Here is a 14411-nt window from a genome sequence, read left to right on the forward strand (position 1 = left end):
CTTGCCGTGAGGTTATTCATCCCAAAAGGCTGCATGTGATGGCATCATAGCTTGGTGCTCTTGCCCGCATCGGTACGTGGAATCTCATTTCCCTTCCTCCTCGTTCTCATCTCATCACTTGTAAGTGGGTCTACAAGGCTAAGACTGATGATACTCTTGAGCATAACAAAGCTTGTTTACTCGTGAGAACATGGTCATGACTACGAAGAGACAATTTCTCCTATATATATGGCCCACATGACCACTCTTCGCACACTTCTCAATGTGGCTTTCTATTCGCCGCTAGTCTGTCTCTCAACTTGATGTCAAGACAGCCTACAACTAGCCACCACCTCGGTTCTCTTCCAAATGGCATGGTTTGTCGTCTTCGTCGCTATCTATATGGCCCTAAGCAAACCCCTCATGCTTGCTTTGAGCGCTTCATCTCAGTGGTGATTGCGGCTAGTTTTTGGCGAGTGCTCATTATTCTACACTTTCGGTCCACCATTTAACTCATGGTCGAACACTTCTTCTACATATCGGTCATCACTGGCAACGACTCTAAGTACATTGCCTTGTTGAAGGCTCGTGGTCGAACACTTCTACATGTCGATCATCACTGGCACCGGGATCATCACTAGCAACGTCCACCTCTGTGACCACCTTCGCTCCCTACCAGTCTTGATGGGCATCCTTTGCCTTTCTGCGGGATGCTACAAGCACTGTCTCAATCACACATCTTGTGTTCCCTTTATGTGTGACACCATAATCGCACGCTTGAGCACCACCAATGGGGAGCAGGAGCTCGGACAATCGACGCAAACATGGATTATGCACGAGACGGGCCGAGGACAGGCGCTACTAAATGTCAAGGCCAAGGGCGCACAGTGGCAGAACCCGGGGTGCTTAATCAAGCACGTGGCACACAACCCGCAAACAGGAAAGGAACACCTAGCCAGATCGGCGGGGTATGAAGAGTGCACAGGCAAGTTGGATGCCGGATCAAGTCCCTCTATTGCCAGTGCCGCCAGTCTCTGCCTCTGTTGCCTTGTCTACCAAATATTTTCAAGAGTGGCATCATCACCTTGGGTCACTTGTGATCTGTCATCCTTAGTTTGACGTGATCTTCTTGGATCCATCTCCGATGATGTATCTAATACGTGGACCGGTTACCTCATCTCTCATCCTTGTTCTCTGGTCTCGAGGGATCTTCTCCCTTTGCCTCCGCTAGTGACTTCTCTCAACACACCTGGATATAAACTTTATTTCTTCTCGTACTGAGGTCTTATCTATAAGCCTTTTGCTGCCATGGTTCACACTCAATTCTCTACGCCTATTCATGTGTTCTATGGTGACTCTGGTGGAGAGTATATCTCCAAGCTGTTGCATGGAATCCTTGATGAGCGGACTTTGGTTCTCTCATCCTGGTGCTCATGCTCAAAATGGCATGGCTGAGCGCAAGCATCGTCACCTTCTTGAGACAGCTCCTCCATTGCCGATCACCGCCTCTCTTTCACCACACTTTCGAGCCGAGTCTGTCTCCACTTCCATCTATCTCATCTTCCTATAGCAAAGCAATCCATTGCTCTGTAGGGTGGCGCTCCTTTCGACCGTCTATTTGATTCTTTCTTGATTATTCAGGGCTTCAATTGTTTGGTTGTGTTTGTTATGTCCTTGCCCACATGAACGCACCAAACTGACTGCTCAGTGCGTTGAGTGTATCTTCTTAGGATATAACGATGAGCATAAGGGATCATGTTGGGCGTCGGATGCCTACTTGTCGGGAGATGACTTTTGATGAGTCTCATCCCTTCTACCCGCGTCCATCTTCCTCGACCTTTTCAATGGAGGAGATCACTTCTTTTTTTTAATCCAACACTACTGTGAGTCCCTTATCCATTCATTGTAATGCTCCTACTTCTCCCATCATTGCAGATCCAATGTCATCATCTCCTATGATTTCCTCACCTCGCTTATCACGGGATTCTACACCTTCATCAGTTTTGGCTTCCTTGTCTCCATCACCTGAGTTTATCTTGATGATTTCTGCTCGTATTCTTCCATCTTTTCCTCACTTCTATATAGATCGTCCGCGTGTTGTGAATGTGTCTATTGATGTGCCACTTTCCCTCTCGGCCTACTTATGGCTTGCTTCCTCGTCCGCTTCCGCCTGTTAGCCGCCTTGGTCTTCCAAGCGTTGGCAGTCGTGTTCTTGACCTGACTTCTTATCGTGATGTTATTCATACCAAATGGCATTTTGCCATGGCAATGAATATTGTTGATCTTGAGCGCATCCTCAGATGCAATATTCTTTCTCTTCCTCCTCATGTTCGTCGTCCCATCACTTGGTGGGAATGTTATGACTCACTTTGACTTTTTATATGTTCCTTCTTTTGCTCATGTTCCTCGACTTTACTACACTCATGGTCCGCGTGTTATGGATTCTTCTGATAAGCCATCTCCCGCGTCTAGTATATCTTCTTTCGTTGGAAACGCACCGCCTCCAGCTTAGCCTACTTATGCTTTTCGAGCTCGACCGCTATGGTTACTGCTCAGCTCTTCCCGAGACAACTTCTTGCCATGAGGTTGTTCATCCCAAATGGTTGCTTGTGATGGCATCGTAGCTTGGTGCTCTTGCCCGCATCGGCACGTCGAATCTCATTTCCCTTCCTCCTCGTTCTCGTCTCATCACTTGTAAGTGGGTCTACAAGGCTAAGACTGATGATACTCTTCAGCATAACAAAGCTTGTTTAGTGGTGAGAACATGGTCATGACTATGAAGAGACATTTTCTCCTATATATGGCCCACTTGACCACTCTTCGCACACTTCCTAATGTGGCTTTCTATTCGCCGCTAGTCTATCTCTCAGCTTGATGTCAAGAAAGCCTACAACTAGGCACCACCTCGGTTCTCTTCCTAATGACATGGTTTGTCATCTTCGTCGTTGTCTATATGGCCCTAAGCAAAACCCTCATGCCTGCTTTGAGCGCTTCGTCTCAGTGGTGATTGCGGCTAGTTTCTGGCGAGTGCTCATTATCCTACACTTTCAGTCCACCGTTCAACTCGTGGTCGAACACTTCTTGTACATGTCGATCATCACTGGCACCAGGATCATCACTAGCAACATCCACCTTTGTGACCACCTTTGTTATCTTCTTAGGATATAACGATGAGCATAAGGGATCATGTTGGGCGTCGGATGCCTACTTGTCGGGAGATGACTTTTGATGAGTCTCATCCCTTCTACCCGCGTCCATCTTCCTCGACCTTTTCAATGGAGGAGATCACTTCTTTTTTTTAATCCAACACTACTGTGAGTCCCTTATCCATTCATTGTAATGCTCCTACTTCTCCCATCATTGCAGATCCAATGTCATCATCTCCTATGATTTCCTCACCTCGCTTATCACAGGAATCTACACCTTCATCAATTTTGGCTTCCTTGTCTCCATCACCTGAGTTTATCTCGATGATTTATGCTCGTATTCTTCCATCTTTTCCTCACTTCCATATACATCGTCCGCGTGTTGTGAATGTGTCTACTGATGTGCCACTTGCCCTCTCGGCCTACTTATGGCTTGCTTCCTCGTCCGCTTCCGCCTGTTAACCGCCTTGGTATTCCACGCGTTGGCACTCGTGTTCTTGATCTGACTTCTTATCCTGATGTTATTCATACCAAATGGCATCTTGCGATGGCAGAGAAGATTGTTGATCTTGAGCGCATCGGCACGTGCGATATTCTTTCTCTTCCTCCTCGTGTTCGTCCCATCACTTGGTGGGAATGTTATGACTCACTTTGACTTTTTAGATGTTCCTTCTTTTGCCCATGTTCCTCGACTTTACTACACTCATGGTCCGTGTGTTGTGGATTATTCTGATAAGCCATCTCCCTCGACTATTATATCTTCTTTCGTTGGAAACGCACCGCCTCAAGCTTAGCCTACTTATGCTTTTCGAGCTCGCCCGCTTCTGCCTATTGACCGCTATGGTTACTGCTCAGCTCTTCCCGAGACAACTTGTCGTGAGGTTGATCATCCCAAATGGCTGCATGTGATGGCATCGTAGCTTGGTGCTCTTGCCCGCATCGGTACGTGGAATCTCATTTCCCTTCCTTTTCGTTCTCGTCTCATCATGTGTAAGTGGGTCTACAAGGCCAAGACTGATGATACTCTTGAGCATAACAAAGCTTGTTTAGTGGTGAGAACATGGTCATGACTACGAAGAGACATTTTCTCCTATATATATGGCCCACATGACCACTCTTCGCACACGTCCTAATGTGGCTTTGGATTCGCCGCTAGTCTGTCTCTCAACTTGATGTCAAGAAAGCCTACAACTAGCCACCACCTCGGTTCTCTTCCTAATGGCATGGTTTGTCATGTTCGTCGATGTCTTATGGCCCTAAGCAAACCCCTCATGCTTGCTTTGAGCGCTTCGTCTCAGTGGTGATTGCGTCTAGTTTTTGGCGAGTGCTCATTATCCTACACTTTCGGTCCACCATTCAACTCGTGGTCGAACACTTCTTCTACATGTCGGTCATCAGTGGCAACGACTCTAAGTACGTTGCCTTGGTGAAGGCTCGTGGTCGAACACTTCTACATGTCGATCATCACGGGCACCGGGATCATCACTAGCAACATCCACCATTGTGACCACCTTCGCTCCCTACCAGTCTTGATGGGCATCCTTTAACATTCTGCGAGTTGCTACAAGCACTGTCTCAATCCCACATCTTGTGTTCCCTTTATGTGTGACACCATAACCGCACGCTCGAGCACCACCATTGGGGAGTAGTAGCTCGGACAGTCGACGCGTGCCTGTATTATGCACGAGACGGGCCGAGGACAGGCGCTACCAAAAGTCAAGGCCTAGGGCGCACAGTAGGAGAACCCGGGGTGCTTAATCAAGCACGTGGCACACAACCCGCAAACAGGAAAGGAACACCTAGCCAGATTGGCGGGGTACAAAGAGTGCACAGGCAAATGGGATGGCGGATCAAGTCCCTCTATTGCCAGTGCCGCCAGTCTCTGCCTCCGTTGCCTTGTCTACTAAATATTTTCAAGAGTGGCATCATCACCTTGGGTCACTTGTGATCTCTCATCCTTAGTTTGACGTGATCTTCTTGGATCCGTCTCCGATGATGTCTCTAATACGTGGTCCGGTTACCTCATCTCTCATCCTTGTTCTCTGATCTCGAGGGATCTTCTCCCTTTGCCTCCGCTAGTGACTTCTCTCAACACACCTGGATATATACTTTATTTCTTCTCGCACTGAGGTCTTATCTATAAGCCTTTTGCGGCCATGGTTCACACCCAATTCTCTACGCCTATTCATGGGTTCTACGGTGACTCTGGTGGAGAGTATATCACCAAGCTGTTGCATGTAATCCTTGCTGAGCAGACTTTGGTTCTCTTATCCTGGTGCTCATGCTTAAAATGGCGTGGCTAAGCGCAAGCATCGTCACCTTCTTGAGACAGCTCCTCCATTGCTGGTCACCGCCTCTCTTTCACCACACTTTTGAGCCGAGTCTGTCTCCATTTCCATCTATCACATCTTCCTTTAGCAAAGCAATCCATTGCTCTGCAGGGTGGCGCTCCTTTTGACCGTCTATTTGATTCTTTCCTGATTATTCAATGCTTTAATTGTTTGGTTGTGTTTGTTATGTCCTTGCCCACGTGAATGCACCAAACTGACTGCTCAGTGCGTTGAGTGTCTTCTTAGGATATAACGATGATGATAAGGGATCATGTTGGGCGTCGGATGCCTACTTTCTCGGGATATGACTTTTGATAAGTCTCATCCCTTCTACCCACGTCCATCTTTCTCGACCTTTTCAATGGAGATCTCTTCTTTTTTTCAATCCAACACTCCTGTGACTCCCTAATCCATTCATTGTAATGCTCCTGCTTCTCCTATAATTGCAGATCCAATGCCATCATCTCCTATGATTTCCTCACCTCGCTTATCACAGGATTCTACACCTTCATTAGTATTGGCTTCCTTGTCTCCATCACCTGAGTTTATCTCGATGGTTTCTGCTCGTATTCTTCCATCTTTTCCTCACTTCTATATACATCACCCGCGTGTTGTGAATGTGTCTACTGATGTGCCACTTGCCCTCTCGGCCTACTTATGGCTTGCTTCCTCGTCCGCTTCCGCCTGTTAACCGCCTTGGTCATCCAAGCGTTGCCACTCGTGTTCTTGATCTGACTTCTTATCGTGATGTTATTCATACCAAATGGCATTTTGCCATGGCAAAGAATATTGTTGATCTTGAGCGCATCCTCACATGCAATATTCTTTCTCTTCCTCCTAATGTTCGTCGTCCCATCACTTGGTGGGAATGTTATGAATCACTTTGACTTTTTATATGTTCCTTCTTTTGCTCATGTTCCTCGACTTTACTACACTCATGGTCCGCGTGTGTATGGATTCTTCTGATAAGCCATCTCCCTCGTCTAGTATATCTTCTTTCATTGGAAACGCACCGCCTCCAGCTTAGCCTACTTATGCTTTTCGAGCTCGACCGCTATGGTTACTGCTCAGCTCTTCCCGAGACAACTTCTTGCCATGAGGTTGTTCATCCCAAATGGTTGCATGTGATGGCATCGTAGCTTGGTGCTCTTGCCCGCATCGGCACGTGGAATCTCATTTCCCTTCCTCGTTCTCGTCTCATCACTTGTAAGTGGGTCTACAAGGCTAAGACTGATGATACTCTTCAGCATAACAAAGTTTGTTTAGTGGTGAGAACATGGTCATGACTACGAAGAGACATTTTCTCCTATATATATGGCCCACTTGACCACTCTTCGCACACTTCTCAATGTGGCTTTCTATTCGCCGCTAGTCTGTCTCTCAGCTTGATGTCAAGAAAGCCTACAACTAGCCACCACCTCGGTTCTCTTCCTAATGGCATGGTTTGTCGTCTTCGTCGTTGTCTATATGGCCCTAAGCAAAACCCTCATGCCTGCTTTGAGTGCTACGTCTCAGTGGTGATTGCGGCTAGTTTTTGGCGAGTGCAAATTATCCTACACTTGCAGTCCACCGTTCAACTCGTGGTCGAACACTTCTTCTACATGTCGATCATCACTGGCACCAGGATCATCACTAGCAACGTCCACCTTTGTGACCACCTTCGCTCCCTACCAGTCTTGATGGGCATCCTTTGCCTTTCTGCGGGTTGTTACAAGCACTGTCTCAATCCCACATCTTGTGTTCCCTTTATGTGTGACACCATAACCGCACGCTCAAGCACCACCAATGGGGAGCAGGAGCTCGGACAGTCGACGCATACCTGGATTATGCACGAGACGGGCCGAGGACAGGCGCTACCAAAAGTCAAGGCCTAGGGCTCATAGTAGGAGAACCCAGGGTGCTTAATCAAGCACATGGCACACAACCCGCAAACAGGAAAGGAACACCTAGCCAGATTGGCGGGGTACGAAGAGTGCACAGGCAAATGGGATGTCGGATCAAGTCCCTCTATTGCCAGTGCCGCCAGTCTCTGCCTCTGTTGCCTTGTCTACCAAATATTTTCAAGAGTGGCATCATCACCTTGGGTCACTTGTGATCTCTCATCCTTAGTTTGACATGATCTTCTTGGATCCATCTCCGATGATGTCTCTAATACATGGTCCGGTTACCAAATCTCTCATCCTTGTTCTCTGATCTCAAGGGATCTTCTCCATGTGCCTCCGCTAGTGACTTCTCTCAACACACCTGGATATATACTTTATTTCTTCTCGTACTGAGGTCTTATCTATAAGCCTTTTGCTGCCATGGTTCACACTCAATTCTCTACGCCTATTCATGTGCTCTATGGTGACTCTGGTGGAGAGTATATCTCCAAGCTGTTGCATGGAATCCTTGCTGAGCAGACTTTGGTTCTCTTATCCTGGTGCTCATGCTCAAAATGGCGTGGCTGAGCGCAAGCATCGTCACCTTCTTGAGACAGCTCCTTCATTGCTGGTCACCGCCTCTCTTTCACCACACTTTTGAGCCGAGTCTGTCTCCACTTCCATCTATCCCATCTTCCTTTAGCAAAGCAATCCATTGCTCTGCAAGGTGGCGCTCCTTTTGGCCGTCTATTTGATTCTTTCCTGATTATTCAGTGCTTCAATTGTTTGGTTGTGTTTGTTATGTCCTTGCCCACATGAACGCACCAAACTGATTGCTCAGTGCGTTGAGTGTGTCTTCTTAGGATACAACGATGAGCATAAGGGATCATGTTGGGCGTCGGATGCCTACTTCTCGGGATATGACTTTTGATAAGTCTCATCCCTTCTACCCGCGTCCATCTTCCTCGACCTTTTCAATGGAGGAGATTTCTTTTTTTTTTAATCCAACACTCCTGTGACTCCCTTATCCATTCATTGTAATGCTCTTGCTTCTCCCATAATTGCATATCCAATGCCATCATCTCCTATGATTTCCTCATCTCGCTTATCACAGGATTCTACACCTTCATCAGTTTTGGCTTCCTTGTCTCCATCACCTGAGTTCATCTCGATGATTTCTGCTCGTATTCTTCCATCTTTTCCTCACTTCTATATACATCGTCCGCGTGTTGTGAATGTGTCTACTGATGTGCCACTTGCCCTCTCGGCCTACTTATGGCCTGCTTCCTCGTCCGCTTCCGCCTGTCAACCACCTTGGTATTCCAAGCGTTGGCACTCGTGTTCTTGATCTGACTTCTTATCGTGATGTTATTCATACCAAATGGCATCTTGCGATGGCAGAGAAGATTGTTGATCTTGAGCGCATCGGCACGTGCAATATTCTTTCTCTTCCTCCTCGTGTTCGTCCCATCACTTGGTGGGAATGTTATGACTCACTTTGTCTTTTTATATGTTCCTTCTTTTGCTCATGTTCCTCGACTTTACTACACGCATGGTCCGCGTGTTGTGGATTCTTCTGATAAGCCATCTCCCTCGACTAGTATATCTTCTTTCGTTGGAAACGCACCGCCTCCTGCTTAGCCTAATTATGCTTTTCGAGCTCGCCCGCTTCTGCCTATTGACTGCTATGGTTACTGCTCGGCTCTTCCCAAGACAACTTCTTGCCGTGAGATTGTTCATCCCAAATGGCTGCATGTGATGGCATCGAAGATTGATGCTCTTGCCCGCATCGGCACGTGGAATCTCATTTCCCTTCCTCCTCGTTCTCGTCTCATCACTTGTAAGTGGGTCTACCAGGCTTAAACTGATGATACTCTTGAGCATAAGAAAGCTTGTTTAGTGGTGAGAACATGGTCATGACTACGAAGAGACATTTAGTCCTATATATATGGGCCACTTGACCATTCTTCCCACACTTCTCAATGTGGCTTCTATTCGCCGCTAGTCTGTCTCTCAGCTTGATGTCAAGAATGCCTACAACTAGCCACCACCTCGGTTCTCTTCCTAATGGCATGGTTTTGTCGTCTTCGTCGCTGTCTATATGGCCCTAAGCAAAACCCTCATGCCTGCTTTGAGCGCTTCGTCTCAGTGGTGATTGCGGCTAGTTTTAGGCGAGTGCTCATTATCCTACACTTTTGGTCCACCATTCGACTCGTGGTTGAACACTTCTTCTACATGTCGGTCATCACTGGCAACGACTCTAAGTACATTGCCTTGGTGAAGGCTCGTGGTCGAACACTTGTACATGTCGATCATCACTGGCACCAGGATCATCACTAGCAACGTCCACCTTTGTGACCACCTTCGCTCCCTACCAGCCTTGATGGGCATCCTTTGCCTTTCTGCGGGTTGCTACAAGCACTGTCTCAATCCCACATCCCGTGTTCCCTTTATGTGTGACACCATAACCGCACGCTCAAGCACCACCAATGGTGAGCAGGAGCTCGGACAGTCGACGCGTACCTGGATTATGCACGAGACGAGCCGAGGACAGGCGCTACCAAAAGTCAAGGCCAAGGGCGCACAGTAGGAGAACCCAGGGTGCTTAATCAAGCACGTGGCACACAACCCGCAAACAGGAAAGGAACACCTAACCAGATCGGCGGGGTACGGAGAGTGCACAGGTAAGTGGGATGCCGGATCAAGTCCCTCTACTGCGAGTGCCGCTAGTCTCTGCCTCTGTTGCCCTATCTACCAGATATTTTCAAGAGTGGCATCATCACCTTGGGTCACTTGTGATCTCTCATCCTTAGTTCGAGACGATCTTCTTGGATCCGTCTCCGATGATATCTCTAATACATGGTCCAGTTACCTTATACTCATGGCGAGACAGTGTCTCAGCATCCTTTAGACTTTGTTACTTTGATCTCGAGGGATCATCTCCCTTTGCCTCCGCTAGTGACTTCTCTCGACACACCTGGATATACTTTATTTCTTCTCGTAGTAAGGTCTTATCTATAAGCCTTTTGCTGCCATGGTCCACACTCAATTCTCTACGCCTATTCATGTGTTCTATGGTAACTCTAGTGGAGAGTATCTCCAAGCTGTTGTGTGGAATCCTTGCTGGGCAGACTTTGGTTCTCTTATTCTGGTACTCATGCTCAAAATGGTGTGGCTGAGCGCAAGCGTCGTCACCTTCTTGAGACGGCTCCTCCATTGATGGTCACCACCTCTGTTTCACTGCACTTTTGGGCCGAGTCTGTCTCCACTTCCATCTATCTCAACAACCTGGAGCAATCCACTGCTCTGCAGGGTGATGCTTCTTTCGATCGTCTATTTGATTGGTTATTCGGCGCTTCAATTTTTTGTTTGTGATTGCTAGGTCCTTCTTGCCCCTCGTGAACGCACCAAACTGACTTCTCGGTCTGTTGAGTGTGTCCTCTTAAGATACAACGATGAGCATAAGGAATATCGTTGTTGGGATCATGTTGGTCGTCGGATGCCTATTTCTTAGGATATGACCCGCGTCCATCTTCTTTGGCCTTTTAAGTGGAGTATATCTCTTCCCACAATTTTCCTGACATTCCTACCACTCCTATTGAGCCCTGATCCAGTAGTTGTACTGCTTATGCTTCTCTGATTATTTCACATGATTCTACACCTTCATAACCGGTGGCTTCCTTGTCTTCATCACCTCAGTTTATCCCCCGATGATTCCAGCTCGTATTCTTCCAATTTTTTTCCTAACTTCTATATAGGTCGTCTGCATGTTGTCGATGCGTCTACTGATGTGCCATCTTCCCCGTCTCAACCTACTTATGGCTTGCGTCCTCGTCCGCTTCGGCCTGTTGACCGCCTTGGTCTTCCAAGCGTTGGCGTTGCTGTGCTTGAGCCGACTTGTTGTGATGTTGTCCATACCAAATGGCACCTTGTGATGACACAGGAGGTTGCTGCTCTTGAGTGCATCAGCACGTGGGATATTGTTTATGTTCCTCCTCGTGATCGTCCCATCACTTGGTGGGACTACAAGGTTAGGACTCACTCTGATGGTTCTCTTGAGCATTAGAAAAATTTGTCTTGTGGGTCATGGCTTTCAGCACGAGCATGGTCCTGATTACGATGAGACTTTTGCTCCTGCAAAACCGTATGCTTGTGGCCTCTGTTCGCCACTGGTTCGTGTATAGGCTTGATGTTAAGAATTCCTTTCTTAATAGTGAGTTGCGTGAGGAGGTTTACATACAACCACCACCTGGGTATTCTACTCCTTACGACATGCTTAGTCGTCTTCATCGCTCTCTCTATGATTTTAAGCAAGCCTCTCGTGCCTGGTTTGAACGTTTTGCCTCTATGGTGGATGTTGCTGGTTTTCAGCGAGTGCTCAAGATCCGACGTTGTTTGCCCTCCTTTCTGCTCTTGGTAGGACTCTTTTTCATGTTGATGACATGATCATCACCGACGCAAACCGTGAGTATATTGCCTTTGTGAAGGCATGTTATGCAGTTTCTTATGTCTTATCTTGGCTCTCTCTGCTACTTTCTTGGGATTGAGGTCCCTTCTTGCTCAAAAATAATAATCCAGGATCTTACTCGTGCTGCTCTTACCGATGAGCGCATTGTTGAGACTCCCATAGAACTCAATGTTCACCTCCTTCTACTGATGTTGATTCATTGTCTAATCTAAGACTTTATCGACATTTTGTTGGGAGTCTTTTCTATCTGCCTGACACTCGCCCGGAAGAAGAAACAGACTGTAGTGCCCCCCGTTCGAGTGCACCTCTTCCCGCGGCGCCGTCGCTCCACTTTCCTACTCTACCCTCCACTATATGTGCTACTGATGTTGATCCATTGTCTAATCTGACGCTTTATCGACATTTTGTTGGGAGTCTTGTCTATCTGCCTAACACTTGCCCGGAAGAAGACACCTCTTCCCGCGGCGCCGTCGCACCACTTTCCTACTCTACCCTCCACTATATGCTCTGTGGCATTGTTGTCGTGGCCAGGATGGTGGCAAAATAACTAGCATCGATGCCTCTCACATGATGTTGCTAGAGCCTCCATCCTCTCAAGTGGCATGAACGGCCGAATGGGATAATGCCACCATGGATGTTGGCATTCCCTCAGTTGGATTGTGAAGTGTTTGGGAGTGAGACTAAGAGAAATACGGGAAAGGAGATGATGCCTAGCGTATTAGCGGAATGAGACCTAAACAGAATTGTTGAGATGAGTTATAGGCCCGCTACCAAAATGGTTGGTGTATTCTTCTCCAAAGTGGGACACGCGTTTGATGCAGACACGACCGAGTCGGATATAATCATACTCTATCAAGCCCAAATGATAATCTTCTTTTCTTACCCTGCTTCCAAATAATAATGGCCCAAACACTAAACACAGCATTGACCATAATTCTTTATACTCCCTCCGTCCCAAAATTCTTGTCTTAGATTTATCTACATACAGATGTATCTAGTCACATTTTAGTGTTAGATACATCTGTATCTAGACAAATCTACGACAAGAATTTTAGGACGGAGGGGGTACATCACACCATATCCTTAGAATCTACTAACATCCAAGGCAAATTTGAAAAAAAGAGTTTGCGAATTAAATAAATGTTCACAAATTCAAAAAATATGTTTGCGATTCGGAAAATGTTTGCCAATTCCAGAAATGTAGCTTTGACCATAATTATTTATACATCACACCATATTTTTTAGAATCTACTAACATGAAAGCCGATACAAAAAGAATAAATCTACGCATGTAATTTACATGTACCATTATAATTATATTGTTTTAGAAATTCTAGGTAGGTTTGTCTAGATGTCTAGACCCATGTCTATACTGTACAGCACCTTCTATACTCTACAACAATGTATGTTTGGTTTGGGTTAATTTATCACCATCGTCTTGACGGTAATCTCTATTCCCAACCTAGGGGTGTGCATTACACGACGGGAAAAAAAATCTCTGAACTTCGCCAATAAGTAACTCAAATAAACAGTTGTGTATGTGATTTCAAAAGAAAGATATAAATGGCAAGGTGTTTAACAAATCTGCATGCATGTTGTATCGTGCTTATTGAGTGAACAAAACAAATATCAGGATAGAAACTAAGAAACAGAATGCATACCACCAGGAACACAGCCACCACTAGCTCTGTCGCAGAATATTTTGTGATAAAAGCCCGCCATGCTAACTCAGCAGCTTCCTCAACTGACAGGTTGAATTTGTAACTGAAATGTAAAGCACAAACATAAGGGATGCAACTTCAAGATAATATGAACTATGAGCAAAGCAACATATAGATGTATAAAAAAACATACCCCTCATCCAAGATACCATAAGCATACAAAGAACTACAGAACCAGCTGCTTCCCTTGAGCCTTGCACCCTTGCTATCAACATAGTACCAAGACCAGACCCTAGAAAAAGAACGGAATTGTTAGGCATAGACCTAAGTACTGCTTAATGACACTAAAATATGTCAAAAGGCCACTCGCAGTTCCATCAAATCCAACAATCATTGTACCGATTGGACGTACCATCCCACGGTATGAAAATAAAGGATATTAGCCAACAGTCTTTAAAGAAACAGCAATAGAAATCCTTCGCTTGTAGATGAGCTGATGGAGCCCATCAAGCTCATGAACCTCTGAAGGAAGAAACTATTGTTATTCCTACTATCTTTACTATTAAAGGGGAGTGCGGTTGTGATGGTAGGTTGTGGTACGTCGATTCGCATGTTCGTGTGTCGCTTCCTCGCCTCCTCTCTCAAACAAATACTCATCGACGAGTGGACCCGCCAGCTCTCTTCCCTACCTCATCGACTCGCTAGCCCCGATCTGATTTCTTCTTCCTCTCATTAAGAGCGAGCGCGACCACAACTAGGGTTACTATCGCGTCCATCCGTCGCCTTACATGAGCATGTACCTGGACCCTCCTATATGGCAGTTGATCCATTTTACATACATCTATATATTAATTTTTGTCCTGGTATGCATCTCTTGGAGAAATCTTAGGGCAAATATTTTCTTATTTTTGCGTTCTTTAGAAATCCTGGAGAAATTTAGTGTAGGCACCTTCAGTTCTATAACA

The 14411-nt window shown here is 46.3% G+C and overlaps 1 long non-coding RNA gene across 1 annotated transcript; it reads right to left on the reverse strand.

The window, feature by feature from the left end:
* Nucleotides 1-13358: 13358 nt before the first annotated feature.
* Nucleotides 13359-13748, reverse strand: LOC125530764. The gene is made up of 2 exons (XR_007292991.1): nucleotides 13640-13748; nucleotides 13359-13549 (listed from the first exon to the last, which is right to left on the reverse strand). It is a non-coding gene; the product is annotated as an uncharacterized LOC125530764 (long non-coding RNA).
* Between the last annotated feature and the right edge of the window lie 663 nt (nucleotides 13749-14411).

The sequence above is a fragment of the Triticum urartu genome, unplaced genomic scaffold, assembly GCF_003073215.2.
Source record: "Triticum urartu cultivar G1812 unplaced genomic scaffold, Tu2.1 TuUngrouped_contig_6545, whole genome shotgun sequence".
NCBI classification, from domain to species: Eukaryota; Viridiplantae; Streptophyta; class Magnoliopsida; order Poales; family Poaceae; genus Triticum; species Triticum urartu.